At 38.8% G+C, this 16781-nt stretch overlaps 1 pseudogene; it reads left to right on the forward strand.

The window, feature by feature from the left end:
* Positions 1-2966: 2966 nt before the first annotated feature.
* On the forward strand, positions 2967-4309 carry LOC100449737 (rab11 family-interacting protein 1-like; annotated as a pseudogene).
* The last annotated feature ends 12472 nt before the right edge of the window (positions 4310-16781 follow it).

Consider the following 16781-nt stretch of genomic DNA (forward strand, 5'->3'; position numbering starts at 1 on the left):
GTGGAAATTCATGATAACACAAAAACCTGCAAATGAATGTTTATAACAGCTTTATTAATATTGGCCAAAATTGGGAAGCAACCAAGATGTCCCTCAATAGGTGCATAGATAAACATTTTATGGCCCATCCATAAAATGAAACATTATTCAGCAATAAAAGGAAATGAGGTATAAAGCCATGAAGAGATATGGGGGAAATTTAAATTCATATTGCTAAGTGAGAGAAGTCAGTTTGTTAGTTTATTTTATAAATCAGGATATGGTTTATTTTGGTGAACATTCCATGTGTACTTGCAAAAATTGTGAATTCTACCACTTTTGGTTATAGTGGTCTATAAATGTCCATTAGGACAAGTTTATTCTAGTGTTGTTCAGATCCATCCTTATTAACTTTTTAGCTAATTTATTTAGCTAAAATTAATTTTTTAGCTAATTTTTTATTAATTATTAAGAGTAAAGCATTGAAATCCCAAATATAATTGTGGAATTGTCAATTTCCCCTTGCAGTTCTGTCAATTTTTACTTCTGGTATTGTTATGTCTTTATCAGAGGGCAATTCACCAAGCAGTGCCCTCTTTCTCTCTGATAATATTACTTCTTCTGAAGTCCACTTTTGTTTATATTAATATTGTCATTCCAACTTTTTTTTGACTAGAGTTTGCACAATATATTATCCCTTTCTTTTTATTTACAGTGAGTTACTGGTAGAAAGCATGTATTTGGGTCTCCAGGAAGAATTGAATATTTAATACCTTGTGACTATATAAGATTTCTATTTTTTCTTGAGTAGGTTTTGATAATTTATATTTTGCTAGGAATTTGTCTATTTTCTCTAAACTTTCAAATCCTATTGGCATAAATTGTTAACACTGTCCCTTAATCTTTTTAATCTTTATGGTGTTTTTCAATATGCTCCCCCTTTTCTTTCATAATATTATTTCTATATACTTTTCTTTTTGTCTTGATGAATCTGCCAAATGTTTGTCTATTTTATTACAAAACTAAAATAATCAAAGCAGGCTGGTACTGGCACAAAGATAAACATTTAGACCAATAGAATAGAATTGAGACTGCAGAAATAAACTGATACATATATCTTCAATTGAATTTCTACAAGGGTGTCAGGACCATACCATCAGAAAATAATATTTTTCAACAAATCACTTTGGGTCAATTGCATAGATACGTGTAAAACAATGAAGCTGGACTCCTAACACACACTATATTAAAAATTAACTTCAATTGATTACAGACATGAATACAAGAGCTAAAACTAAAAATTATAGAAGAAAAAGTAAGAGTAACTCTTCATGACCTTTAATTTAACAATGAATTATCAATAATGATACCAAAACACAAGCAATAAAAAATAAAGTAAAAAGACAAAAGACAACCCACAAAATGGGAGAAAATATGTGCAAATTACATATCTAATAAGGATCTGTTATCCAGATTATAACTCTTACAACCTAACAACAAAAATACAATAACTCATTTAGAAACTGCCAAAGACTTGAATAGACATTTCTTCAAAGAAGATATACTAATGGCCAAGAAGCATATGAAAAGATGCTCAATATCATTAATCATTTAGGGAAATGCAAAATAAAATCACAATGAGATACCACTTTACACCTACTAGGAGGATGGCTATAATCAAAAAGAAAAACAGAAAATAATAAAGGGTTCTCAGGATGTGGAGAAATTTGTAACTTCATACATTGATGGTAGGAATATACAATGGCACAGCCACCATGGAGAACAGTTGGGAAGTTCTTCAAAAAGTTGAACAGAATTACAATATGACCCAGCAATTCCACTCCTAGATATATACCCAAGAAAAATAAAAACTTGTGTCCACTAAAACCTTGTACACAAATGTTCACAGCAATATTATTCATAGTAGCTAAAAAAAAAAAAGTAGAAACAACCAATCAATGGATAAATGGATAAACAAAATGTGGTATACTCATACAATGAAATATTTTTCTCCATGAAAATGAATGAAGGCTGGGCATGGTTGCTCACGCCTGTAATCCCAGCACTTTGGGAGGCTGAGGCAGGTGGATCACCTGAGGTCAGGAGTTTGAGACCAGCCTGGCCAACATGGTGAAACCCTGTCTCTACTAAAAATACAAAAAAATTAGCCGGGCATGGTGCCAGGCACCTGTAATCCTGGCTACTTGGGAAGCCAAGACAGGAGAATCGCTTGAACCCAGGAGGCAAGGGTTGCAGTGAGCTGAGACTGCACCACTGCACTCCAGCCTGGGCAAGAAGAATGAAACTCCATCTCAAAAAAAAAAAAAAAAAAAAAAAAGAAGTCCTGATACATGCTATATGGATTACCCTACAAAACATCCTAAGTGAAAGAAACCCATGATAAAAGGCATCTATTGTATTATTCCATTTACATGAATTATCCGGAACAGGGGAATCCATAGAGACAGAACATAAATCAGTGGTTGACAGGGATGGGGGAAAATAGGGGTGACTGCTTAATGAATGCAAGATTTCTTTTGGGGGTGATGGCAATGTTCTGGAACTAGGTAGTGGTAACGCCTGCACAACATTATGAATTCTATTGGTAGGACAGCAGTAGAGGCTGTGGGTCATGGCAATCTTCTCACGTCAGTCAGCCGAGGCATCATCATCCTGTCCTTAATGGCCTTAGCAGGTCCAGGGCCTATGTGGTTCCCAATCCATGTGCAGATGACAGTGTTGCAGGCATAGGGCCAGGGGCCAAGAACCAAGGGCCTGAGGGTACAAGCAACATGTACTCGGTGATTCAGGTGGGTAAGGAGAAGTATGCCACCTCAGTGTCAGAGGAGGAGGCCACCTTTGAGCTGCTGCTGCTCTGCTGCTACTGTACTTGGGCTTCGCCGAGGTGTACCTGCAGGACCTGCACCCAGACTAGGGGAGCAGGAAGATACAGTGGTATACCTTGAAATCCAAACCAGGAGAGAAGGATAAAGAGGAGAAATTGAGGTTGACATCCAGTTTATGAGAAACAACATGACTGCCAGTATGTTTGACCTTTTCATCAAAGACAAGCCTCGGAATCCATTTGGAAAACTTAAAGACAAGATCAAGGGGAAGAATATGGATAGTGCATCAGATGCTGCCTCCACCATAGTCTCCAGCACTACACCTTCAGTCAAAAGTGACGATTAGTCTTCGTCCAAAGACAAGAAGGATCAAGACCTTGTTTTCCAAGTCTAATTTGCAGAAATTTCCTGATCCATGATTGCCCTGCAGACTTCAAAGCTAAAGTGCTGCCTCAACTGGGAGACTTTCAGTCCCAGTGGGACAATGACAACGAGAGGGACTCCTCTTCAGCTTCAGATGTCATGTCTCACAAGATAACAGCAAGTACATACCTTAAGCAGCTAAACGAAATCAATGTTACCCTTCCCAAAATGGAAGGACTTTCCTTTCTTGGGGGTCTTCGCTCTATGAGCGAAGTCCTTTCCCACTCTAATGTCTGTATCAATGGGAACCATGTTTAACTGGAGCAGCCAGAAGCCAAGGGTGAGAACAAGTATAGCAGTCCTTCTTCCTACCTGAAGCCCCAGGGCTTCAGGAAGAAACATTTGTTCTCACCTACCAAAAACCTGGCTGCTCAGTCTTGGAAGTAACCTGGGGAAAGAAGTGGGATGTCTCATGACAGGTGGCTCTTTGAGTCTTCTACCAAGAACTCTCTGAAGTCCATGTCTCTGCCATCCTACCAACCACTGTTCTGTGGGGACATTAGAGAAAACACGGCTCCAGCAAACTTGGAAGCTGCAAAAGAAACCAAAGAGAGCAAGCAGCAGAATAATGAGAGTCTTCTTTGCTTTATCAGGTGATGGGGAAGAAGGACGTGGCTAAGAACAGTGAAGGTGAAAACCCTCTTACCATCCTGGAGAAGAAGGCAGGCATGCTTATGGAGGTCAAGCTGGGTAGCATGCTTCAGGGCCTGCTAAAGACCTTACGAAAAGACTGGAGAAAGATATTGCAGCTATTGTCTCCAGAAGGTGTACTTCCCTGAACCCCTTTGAAGATGTGCAGATCACAGAACCAAAAGCTGACCCAGAATCCAAGTCTGAACAGAATCACTAATTCTCTCTGTGATGGCTCCAAAAACCAGAACTGTCAAACCTCGACTTCATCCTGTGAAGCCAATGAACACAATGGCCACAAAGACTGCTATCTCTAGCTTGGGAACTGCCACCATCATCAGTGAGAACTTGATCAACAAGACCACGATGAAGAAAACCCCTCGGATTCTGCTTTTGCATACGCACAGCTAACCCAGAATGAGCTTATCCAGCTGCTCTTCAAACAGAAGAAAACAATAATAAGAAAATAATAATAAGAGGGATTTCCAGGATCCTGAGCTGGAAGACTAAACTGACAACTTGCCAATCAGTCATGGAAGAAACCCCCATGCTCCACATTCTGGCTCAGATTAGCAAAAAATGCAGGAAAGATGTAAATCACCAGAATTAAACACGGGCATGTTTCCATGAGTTTGTCTCCACCTGTTCTTGAGGTAAAGGACTCGCTATGCCTCATAACCAGCTAGCAGGTTCCGAATCACCATCTACCTCGCATGTTATCTGGCAAGAGTCAATTCTACCAATTGAAGCCAGGTTAATAATTACAGTGAATCTTTTCCCATGGGTCCCCAAGACTTCATTTTTAAATGCCACTGTGCCTTTAACTAGATTGTAAATATTTTATGGCCACCAGAGACGTGATCCTAAGTTCTGATCCTGAGCCAGAGATTCAGATGGCACAGGAGGTATTAATGTATTTCAACACTGGGGTTTTCTTTCTTTCATACTGAGATTTTTTTCAATATGTATCCTCCAGCTATTAAAGCTTACCTGAGAAAGCTTTAAATAAGAAAAGGACTGTGCAATAGTTGCTGTGTTACATACATGTACTTTCTCAGCTTTTGAGTAGCACAGGTGTGGCTTTTGGCTGCAGATGCTAAATTTTTGATACCATGTAAATGTACTCAACTTCTCAGACTTGGGTCCTGTTTTTAATTTTTTTTTTTTTTTTTTTTTTTTATGGGAGCCAAAATGTTTAGAGAAAGCTTCTGGGTGTGCCTTTCAGATTTTGAACAAGCTGCCTTGTCTAAACATCAACTTCTGTTACTCTCTAGCCTTAAAATGTGCTCTATTTAGATCCACAGGACCCTTCTACTGGAGATATGAAAAACAGAATACAGAAATTAAGAGAATCACTTTTTACTCAATTAGGGGAAGTTAGTCAAAGCCCTCCTCTTGCGACAGCAGATTTCCTGCTGGCCACCTGTTCAGCGCCTTGATAGGGGATTGGGTGATCAAAGCACTCACGAAAACAGTTCATTCAGGTATGGAATGCCAGAATTCCTTTGGCCATTTTCTCCTGAGTCTTTGCTAGGTCCCCTGGTTTCCTTGGCAGCACTTCCTGGATGGAGGACAGGGTCCACCAACTTCTCAAGACATTGAGTCTTGAGACACAAGAAACCACAGACTTCGACCCTGAAGGGCCTAACTCTGTCCATATGTCTGTCCTTTGAATACTTCCTGTCCCTGCCTAAAAGGAAACCCAAATTGTTTCTAGGACACTGGGGAAGCTGTAGTGAGGGGCTTAATGCAGTTAATAATCTAAAAGCCAGTAGAAAACCAAAATGCTTCAGCCTTAAATGGTTGTTTCTTTTTTATTTTCCATAATGAATAGAGTCACAGGCATTTTACCCCCTTGTTATAAAATTGTGAAGAGAAAGATGACACATTTTTGGACGCTGTATTTTATGTATTTATTTTTGAGACAGAGTCTTGCTCTCCTCCCCCAGGCTGGAGTGCAGTGGCACGATCACAGCTCACTGTAGCTTTGGCCTGCTGGGCTCAGGCAATCCTCCTACCTCAGCCCTCCAGGTACCTGGAACCACAGGTATATGCCACCATGCCCAGCTTTTTAAAATTATTTTTGTAGAGATGGGGGTCTCCCTATTTTGTTCAGGCTGGTCTTGAACTCCTGGGTTTAAGCAGTCCTCTCACCTCGGCCTCTCAAAATGCTGAGATTATAGGCATGAGCCACCACATGCAGCCAATTGCTATGTTTTTAAAACTAGATTTATAGACATATTTTTTAAAAGCTAGGGCACTTTTCCCCTTAACTAAAAGCACTAGTTCAGTTCTTCAGGTAATTTCATTGGAACTCACCTAAGACTGGAATTGGAATGTTTCCATGTTGCTCATTTTTTCTACAGGTTATGATAGAATCTCATTAAATCTTGACATCTCTCCCAGGGAAAGAATATCACAGGCCAGTGGTGTGAACGGGGTATGAGATGATAGCATTTACTAAATCAGTAATCTCTTTTATGTATGTTCTCGTTATATTGAGGTTAAGAGGCAAGATGATTGGCAGCAGAATTCTTCAGGATTTTGTTTGCTGTGGTATGGATTATATTGGAGCACCTTAATCTGAAGGATGAAACTATAACTTGATTTATCTAATTAGCTTTTAATTACCTACAGCTATTTTATTTTATTCTCTCCTATAGTTTTGGGGACCACTGTAAACTTCTCTCAGATGACGTATTTTTGTAGTGCTAAGAAATTTATTTACACACTTGAAAACTGTATATTCACTTGAACTCTAACAGTGTACATGTATATGTATATATTTGCTCCACATTATGTTTTTTACTTTATATAAATGTATTTTTATTGTGATAACCCAAGTGCGCCATGGCGGCATGTGTACTCTTAATGGTTGGAGAACTGGTGTGGAAAACTGCTGTGGAAACCTGCATTTTTCATTAGGGTGGTTGGCTTCGAGATATCTGCTGCTAGAACCTGGGGTGTGTGACTCAGTGTGAGAGGAATATCTGGGTGGAAGAGTGAATTCCTGTGCTCTGAAATGCCACTTGGGAACTCTGGAGAATGAAGGACAATTGACTTCAAGGTGTCTGGCTTCTGCCACTGCTGGAAAAAAATTCAGTTTACAGCATTCCTGCATTTCCCAAAGTAGATAACCTGGAGGTTATTCAACAAATAACTGTCCCCAAGGACTCAATTTTGGGGGAGGGATTATCTAGGAGAAGCTTTACCCTGCTCTGAGCCATCAGCAGAATTTGGTGAATTGGAGCACAGGAGAATCCTACAAATGCAGTATGTCTCAGGGCATACATCAGCTATACAAGAGAGCTGGGACTTGCCTCTAGCTTCTGCAGGCACTCACCTGATGGGCCCTGGGGGAGGGGGAGGGGTGGTCTGGATGAGCCAGAACAACTCTTGGCCTGGCCTCTCTGCTTCCAGAAAGAGTATTCAGGACTTGAGGGAAACATCAGATTAAATACCAGTGAACAGTTCGAGGTCAACTTCCTGAAGTGTCAATCCTTTTCCCAATTGTTTCATATACTCTTATTCCTTGCACTTTGGCAGATGTCCTGCCCTCCTCTTTCATTCCAGTGTGTTAACCTCATCAAGGCAGCAAAGTGGAAGAGAAAGCAAGTCTGCCCTTTGCCATACTGAGCAGCTATGGAACCTGAGGGGTAGTACACATGCCTGTAAGAATGAGATACAAGTGTGTGCTTTCCAGCTTTGCTAACAGTGGGAGTTCAAAGGGGCAGAGAGGCAAGAAGGTCCGTGACACTCAGCTACATAGTGTAGGGAGGCGATTTAATATTAAGTGATGCACCATCCTCCCTCCCTAGCTCCCTTCTCCCAATCAACCTTTTTCCTTTTTTCAAGAATGACTAATTATCCCTCAAGAACAATTAATTATCCCTTAATTGCCTTCGGTGGAGAAATTAACTCCTAGAAGCCACACCAATCAACCTCAACTCTGGTTTTTCCATATCTACTGTGTGAGCTACTTAACTGACTCCTCCTCCCTCCAACTGAAGGATCACCCAGTGTTTTTTGGATTATAGAATTATTATTTCCTGCTTTGTTACTTTGGGAATTTTTTATTTCTTTTGTTTGTTTTTATTTGTGTGTGTGTGTGTGTTTTTTTTTTTTCATTTTTTCTTTTTGGGGACAGGGTCTCCCTCTGCACCCAGGCTGGAGTGCAGTGGTGCAATCATGGCTCACTACAGCCTCAACCTCCCAGGTTCAAACAATCTAATCACCTCAGCCACCCCAATAGCTGGAGTCTTGCTATGTTAGCCAGGCTGGTCTTGAACTCCCAAACTCAAGCAATCCTTCTGCCTCAGCCTCCCAAAGTGCTGGGATTATGGGTGTGAGCCACCGCACCTGGCCACGTTTTAAGAAGTAACCTGGGCTCAGTGCAGTGTCTTGCACCTGTAGACCCAGCACTTTGGGAGGCCTAGGTGGGTGGATCTCTTGAGCCCAGGAGTTTGAGACCAGCTTGGGCAACATGGCAAAACCCTGTCTCTACAAAAAGTAAAAAATTAGCCAGGCATGGTAGTGCATGCCTGTTGTCCCAACTACTCAGAAGGCTGAGGCAAGAGGATCACTTGAGCCAAGGAAGTTAAGGCTGCAGTGGGCCATGATCACACCACTGTACTCCACTCCCATCCAGGTTAGGTGACAGAGTGAGAGAAAAAGGAAAGGAAAAAGGAAAAAAAAAAAAAAAAAAAAAAAAGGAAAGGAAAAAGGGGAAAGAACCTACAACCTCACAGGTTTTTCTTTTTGTTGTTGTTGTTTTTGAGGCAGAGTCTCACTCTATCGCTCAGACCAGAGTGCAGTGGTGCGATCTCGGCTCACTGCTACCTCCGCCACCAAGTTCAAGGGATCCTCCTGCCTCAGCCTCCCAAGTAGCTGGGATTACAGGCATGCACCACCACACCTGGCTAATTGTCATAATTTTTTGTGAAGATGGGGTTTCACCATGTTGGCCAGGCTGCCCAGGTTTTGTTTTTAAGAAGTAACCTGAAATTTCCTACAACACTGAATAAAGTGGTATTACTTCCCCCCACCACCCCACCCCGAAAAAACAAACAAACAACAACAACAAAAAAAGCCATGAATTTTCTATGGGAATGAATATACCTTAATAAAGAAAATCAAGCAATACAATGGGCTATAATGACTGACAAAGAAAAACACATGATTATCTTAATGGATACAGAAAAAGTATTTAACAAAATTGAATTATCAACTCATGATCTTAAAACAATTCTGAACAATCTAGTAATCATAGGAAATTTTCTTAAACTGATAAAGAATATCTACAAAACACCTATAGCTAACATCATACTTAATGAAATACTGAACGCTTCCCCCCAGCCACACTAAGATCAGAGACTTGGCAAATACGTGTGCTCCAAACACTTCCCTTTAACTTCTTACTGCAAGTCTTAGCCAATGCAGTATTTCAAGAAGACATAAAAGGCAAGCAGATTGGAAAGGAAGAAATTAAACTATCAGTATTCACATGTAAATAGTAAACTATACAGACACCACTGTATGTAGAAAATGCCAAGAAATATACATAAAAGTTCCTATAATTAATAAGTGAGTTTAGCAAAGTTGCAGGATACAAGATCAACATACCAAAAGTGACTTTCAGATGCATATACACCTATTTGCTGTTCAATCACATCAGTGTGTTCTCTCTATAAAAGATGACGCTATTAATATTCCCACTCTGCCCTTCCTAATCACTTCCTCTTCTGTCCCCATATACTGTCTACTACATTTTTACCTTTATATTATCAAGGTAAAAATTGTTACCTTTACCTTTACATTTACATTGTCCCAATTGTCAACATTTTTAATCATTGTGTTGTCTAGATGTGGTTTATTAAATTGAAAAACAATAAACGCCATTACATTTTTAAAAAGTGATTTTATTTCTATATACTAGTAATGAATGTTTGAAAATTTAAAAACCACTACCATTTACAACAGTAGAAAGTATATAAAATATTTGGTATAAATATAAAATATGTCCAGGATCTGTATGCTGAAAGTGGAAAAAAAAGCAAGACCAAAATAAATATACAGCTAAATCATGTTTGTGGCCTAAAGACAAAATATTGTGAGGATGTAAATTTTCTTCAAATTCATCTATAGTTCTAACTCAACAGATATACTAGCAGAATTTTTTATAGAAAGCAACAATTCTAAAATTTCTGGAAAAGCAAAGTAGTAATCAACACAATTTTTGAGATGGACGAAGTTGTACACACTATCTAATTTTAAGACTTCCTATAATTAGGAAAGTGTGGTATTTGTGAATGGACAGCAATGGAACAGAATAGGCAGCCCAGAATTAGACCCAAACAAATATAATCAATTGATTTTTTGACAGAAGTGCAAAAGCAATGCAATAAAAAAGAAACAATCTTTTCAACAAATGGTACTAGAACAATTAGATAGCCATATTTCAAAAATTGAACTTGACCCATAGCTAAACTTTATACAAACCTTTATTCAAAAAGTATCATAGATATAAATGTAAAACTTAAAACTATAAAATTCCTGGATGAAAATAATATATAATCTTCATGACATTGGGTTAGACAAGTGTTCTTACATTGCACATCAAAAGTAAAAAAACTGATAAAGTGAATTGTATCAAAATTAAAATTTTTGCTCTAAAAAAGGCAGTGTTCAAAGAATGAAAAGACAAGTCACAGACTAGGAAAATCTATTTCCAAATAATGTATCTGACAAAGGATCTGTATCAATATATTAAAAAACATATAAAAACAGTAAGAAAAGGAACAATCCAATAAAAAGGGGAGCAAAAGATCTGAACAGACACTTTGCAAGAATATATCATCTTTAACTGTAAGATCATCATAAGGTTTGAGGTGATATCCTGATTTGATCATTATATAATGTACACATGTACTGAAACATCACAATGTATCCCATAAATAATTATGTGTCAATTATAAACAAATAAAAGATAATACCATATATCATTAGGGAATTACAAATTCTAACAACGATTCAAATTTAAATGAATATATATATATACATACATATATATGTATAATACAAAATTACTAAATACTGGTAAAGATACAAAGCTACTGGAACTCTCACATATTTGTAATTGGAATGCAAAATGCTAGGGAAACTTTAGAAAACAGTCTGGCACTCATTCCCACTCCAAAGCATTTACCCTATAAAAATGAGCATTTATGTCACACAAAACTTATACCTGAAAGTTTATAGCAAATTTGTTCATATTCACCAAAACTAGAAACATCTTACAAGTTCCTCAGTTAGTGAATGGATAATAAAACTGTAGTACATCCACACAATGAAGTACTACTCAGTAATAAAAAGGAATGAAATAATTATCCACAAAACATGGGAGAATCTTGACTGCATTTTACTAAGTGAAAGAAGCCAGACCAAAAGGGCTACATATTGCTTGATTCCACTTATATGACCTTCTGGAAAAGGCAAACCATAGGGATGAAGAATAAATTGATGGTTTACAGAGATTGAGTATGGGGTAAGGGGTTGAATACAAAAAGAGCCACCAAGAGAAATTATTAAAGTGACAGAACTTCTCTGTATGGTACTAGTGTAGAAGATACATGACTGTGCATTTGTCAAAACCCACAGAACCATATACTAAAAAGAGTGAATTTTACTGTGTGTAAATTAGAAATAAAAATTTTAAAGCAATAAAGGTATATTTTTACCTATTAAATTGGCAGAGATTTACAAAATTAGAAAGGCCATGTTTTGATGAATATATGGAGGGATATTCACATTTATACACTACTGGTGGGAATGTAATTTACACAACTGTATTGAGGAAAACTCAACACCACCTGTCAGATGCTCTAATAAATGCTCTCATCATCCAAACCAAATAATTTTAATTCTGGAACCTTATTCTAAAGAAATAATTACAGATGTGCATAAAGGTTAATGTACAATGATGTTCTTCATTACATTTAAATTTTATAAGCAAACTTGATAATAATCAAAATGTCCAATAACATGATATCATCTAAATAAACTTTGTTAAATCCATAAGATATTATGGAGCACTTAATATTGTATTTTTCAAAGAACGATAACATGGAAATATGCTTGTGAATTTTCAAATGAAAAAATTAGATAATACAACGATATATACAATATGATGTCAATTTTGTTATAAAACTGTGTTATATACATAATTTTTAAAAAGAATGAAAGGACATACACCTGAATAGTACAAATTATTGTTTTCTGGCTTATAAAATTATACATATTATTTACTTTTTAATTCATACTTTACACTTTATTTTTTAACAATGATCACCTGTTACTTTTATCATGACAGAAAACTTTTTTTTTATTTTTAAAAAACAAGCCCAGCCCAATCCAGCCAAGCCCATGATCTTTTCAGTTGCTATCTTCACTCAAAATGCCACACTGTTGTCCACTGGGTGCTTATTGTCCTTTTGCTCCTTTAGGTACTGCACTCACTGGTGATAAACACCCACCGAAGTGAGAGTGCAGGTGGCAGCATCCCTCCAAGCTCATTAAATCTTTCAGTTAAACTGGCCTAGTAAGCCATAGGCTGACACTGGGATCAATCTCCATGACCCATATAGGGAACCAATGTTTTGAGAAGCTATAATGCCCACCTTATGTAATTGGGAGTTTCCCCTCTTCTAAATCTCTTCTATGAAATAATATTTTGCAATCCTTCTCCAAAGCAACTCTTTTTATTTTAGATATTCTATCACGCCCTGGGGAATGACAAATAGTAGGTCCAAGGATAGACTTTCCATTGTACTATTTCCTTATCCCAGATGTGGTGTTTGGGGATGCCTAGAGCCATTCTGTCCACTGTCCCTGTCTCATCTCACCTATCCAATTTTTTAAGCTGGCTATTTAGTACTACTTGTACTATCTCCTGTGTACTTGATCCCTTTAAGGGGGTCACAGACCCCTTGTCACAGAATCAAAGACTTCCTCTAAGTTACAAATCTTGTTTTGGGTTGTTTCTAAATTGCGTCAAGAGAAACCTCCTCAAGGGCAGCTTGACATGAGAATAGTGGCTGGCAATGACTCTCCCAGTAGCAACAGAGGTATTACAGTGCAACAACTTCTCTCCAATCCACATTAAAAAGGTATGGATTTATGAAGTAAGTCTCACTGCCTGCTTCAAAGGATTACTTCAAATCCATTGAAGTAACAGATTTTATGGCATCTCTCATTTTCTCCCTTCCTTCCCTCCTTCCATTCCTAAGGGCAGTAAGTTCACTCCTATCTTCATTTACAAATATCACAGATCTCAGGTTTGCCTCATTCATGTAAGCTTCTAAGTCCAATATCCACTAAATTATGTCAAGCACCTGTAACTCCATTATGGAATTTCATAGCCTCCTTCTCTTTCCTCTCTATTTTCTTAAAATCTTTAAAAATACTTATTTCAGTAACTTTTGGGGTACAAGTGGTTTTTGGTTACATGGATGAATTATATAGTGAAGTCTGAGATTTTAGTGTACCTGTGGTACTGGTATAAAAGTAGACACATAGACCAATGGAACAGAATAGAGAACCCAGAAATACAGCCAACTATTGACAACCAACTGATCATTAACTAAGCACACAAAAATAGAAACTGGGGAAATGACATCCTACTTAATAAATGGTGCTGGGAAAAATAGATAGCCCACATGTAGAAGAATGAAACTGAATCCATCTCTCTTACCTTATACAAAAATCAACTCAAGATAGAACAATGACTTAAATCTAAGACCCGAAACCATGACATTTCTACAGTATAACCAGGAAAAACTTTTCTGGACATTGGCCTAGGCAAAGAATTCACGACTAAGACCCCAAAGCAAATGCATCTGCCTCTTTTTATATCCAAGGGCAACATGAATGTAACTCACAACACTCTCTAAGGTTTCATTCACTCATTCACAACAAAACTTTCAGATAGGGGTCTGTTAGAGACAAATGGCTTAGGATGAGAGAAAGCAAAAAAGACCTACTGAAACTCATCAAGGTGGGGAAAGAAATGGAGGAAGGTCAGTGAGGGCAAGAAATTCCCTAGGATGACTCTAGAAAAGAAAAATGAGGCAAGAGCCAGGATAAGGTGACAGAAGATGTGAGCAAAGATCTCCTGGGGATTCATTAGGAATGTATTTGAGTCAGGCACAGTGGCTAACGCCTGTAATCCCAGCACTTTGGGAGGCTGAGGCAGGCGGATCACTTGAGGTCAGGTGTTCAAGACCAGCCTGGCCAACATGGTGAAACCCCATCTCTACTAAAAATACAAAAATTAGCTGGGTGTGGTGGCATGTGCTTGTAGTCCCAGCTACTAGAGAGGCTGAGGCAGTAGAATCACTTGAACTCAGGAGGCAGAGGCTGCAGTGAGCCAAGATGCCAAGATGGCACCACTACACTCCAGCTTGGGCGACAGAGCAAGACTCCATCTCCCCCTCACAAAGAAGGAATGTATTTGAAACACACAAGAATTTCCACTTCCCTTATACCCTATCCTGCCCATCCTCGAGAGATAAAAACTAACCAGGACTCCTGATATTGTTTCTGTTCATATCTGTATGTCCTAAAACAAGGACATATCTGATGACCAAATCAGAAGGGGGACCTGGGATGGGGCAAGCCCTCCTACCAGTATTTCATGATCAGTTGAGACATCAGGCATAAATCCTGGGGCTGGAGTTCGCAGAGTTGCTGGCCTTGGCTACATCTCCAATGGCTGATATGAGATCAGGTAAGGCGTGGGCATCAGAGTAATCAATTTGAGTATTTTTCAACTCCAGCCATAACTATTACAAATTCAACCTCAACCTTAGCATTCATGCCTCTCTGGGTCTTAAGTGATGGGAAGAAAGTGCAAATGAAAGAAGAGGGTGGCTCCCAAAGGCATATACGTGGGAAAGAAAAGTGCCGGTGGAAGGAGAAAGTTATGGCTTTTGTTTGATCTCATCAGTGATATGTCTTACTTATAAGGCTTAAGGAAAAAGTAAACAAATATATGAGCACAAGGATTGGGGTTACTTTCAAATCAGCTGACTACTCTCCTTCTATGAAGCTGGGTCATTTATTGCTGAAATCCAAACCCATCATCTCTGGTAGCCTATATTCCAGCAGTGGGGATCCACAACATTATTGAAGGCCTAACAGAGCAAGTACTGTACCATGTTTTAAGAATTTTTTTTTCTGTAAACATGGGGAGCTGTATGGGAAGTAACTGTTCATATACACATATCCATGAGTATAGTAACTTCTGAAATGTGACAAGAGAAAAGAGAAATCTAAGCATGCATTTGAAAATAGCGACCTGTGATCTGGAGAGGATCTTAATAGTGATCCCTTTGTTGAATGATGCTTTGTGAAGCTGAGATGAAGAGATGTTGTAGTCACCCCCTGCTACTTCTTTCCTTTTCTTCTCCCTCACATTAAGTCTTCTAACAGCTCCTCCTGAGGAATAAATATAAAGCAGCCCCTACAAGAGGGGATGGGTTGTCTGAGGGCCTGATCACTTTAACACAGTGGTTCTTAAACTTCTTTTGGAATATTGAGTCATTTGGAGAATATAAAAGACATGGATCCTCTCCCCAGTAAAATGTATTCAAAAGAAAAATGTCTGCATGCCATGTCAGAGGTTTTATAGACTCTCTTCTCCTAAGCTTTACCTTCCAAGTCCTTAAGGCCATCTCTCTGCCTCAATTGCCAGCCCTCTTCCCTAACAGCACAGGGAAATTCTACAATATGGACCACTAAACTGGATGTATTCTGACCCTAGAGTGGCTTTTACAAAGTAGTTGTTACTCACCTATTGATGTGAGCTTTCTTTTGTCTGCCCTTTATCCTAAAAAGCTGAATTAATAGGATTGTGTCTTGCTCTGGTTAATCAACATGTGTGTACTATGACTGGTTTTTTGTTTTTGTTGTTTTTTAAGAGCAGCACTAGCTCACCCTTCAACTCAGAGGCTCAGAAGCCAAAGTACATTATGGAACATGGCCAACAAATGCTTGTAACATGTAACTAACTTAGGTCAAGATCAAGGAAAAATTTAGATCCTAAATAAATCTTTTTACGCTACTTCAAGCTGACCAGCCTGCAGCTCTTTGAAAGAGTTAGGAGATGGCCACAAGATTCCAGCAGTGCTAAGGGCCAACAGCTCCCCTAGCTGTTCTCACCAGGAATTCTTGCGCATTCTCCCACTCCCGAAGTGTGACAGACCCAAAAGAGGGAACAGATAGCATATAGCAAGGTGTCAGGCATAGAGCAAATACTCAATAAAAGAAGGAATCACCTGCATCCCACCACTCTTCTAAGGCTCATATCTACTATCCCACTACAGCCTTTCTTCTCTAGTATTTGCACAGTTAACATGTGCCAACCTCCAAGTCATTCCTCACAGTCACTGAAGCCTTTTGTACCTGGCCCAGTGTCCATTGTAAGCCTAGCTTCTACTATAATCCTGGGTTACCATAATAGTCATGTAAATGATCATCTGACATCCTAGCTTCACAGGTATCTTAACCACTCCAGTTTTGAAATCTAACACTCCAAAGTCTACTCTGATTACAGGTCCTATCACTCCAGTTTTCCAATTACTCAGCACTCACCTTGTTCACATTAAACCTCTTTTTGGCCCAGACTGAGGCCACTCCTGACCTTACTTCCTTCCATGTCCAGGTTGGATTTTTTTTTTTTAAATGAAGTCTCGCTCTGTTACCCAGGCTGGAGTACAGTGGGTGGGATCTCGGCTCACTGCAACCTCCGCCTCCTGAGTTCAAGTGATTCTCCTGCCTCAGCCTGCTGAGTAGCTGGGATAACAGGCATGTGCCACCACACCTAGTTAATTTTTGCATTTTTAGTAG

This window comes from Pongo abelii, chromosome X, assembly GCF_028885655.2.
Source record: "Pongo abelii isolate AG06213 chromosome X, NHGRI_mPonAbe1-v2.0_pri, whole genome shotgun sequence".
Classification (NCBI taxonomy): Eukaryota; Metazoa; Chordata; class Mammalia; order Primates; family Hominidae; genus Pongo; species Pongo abelii.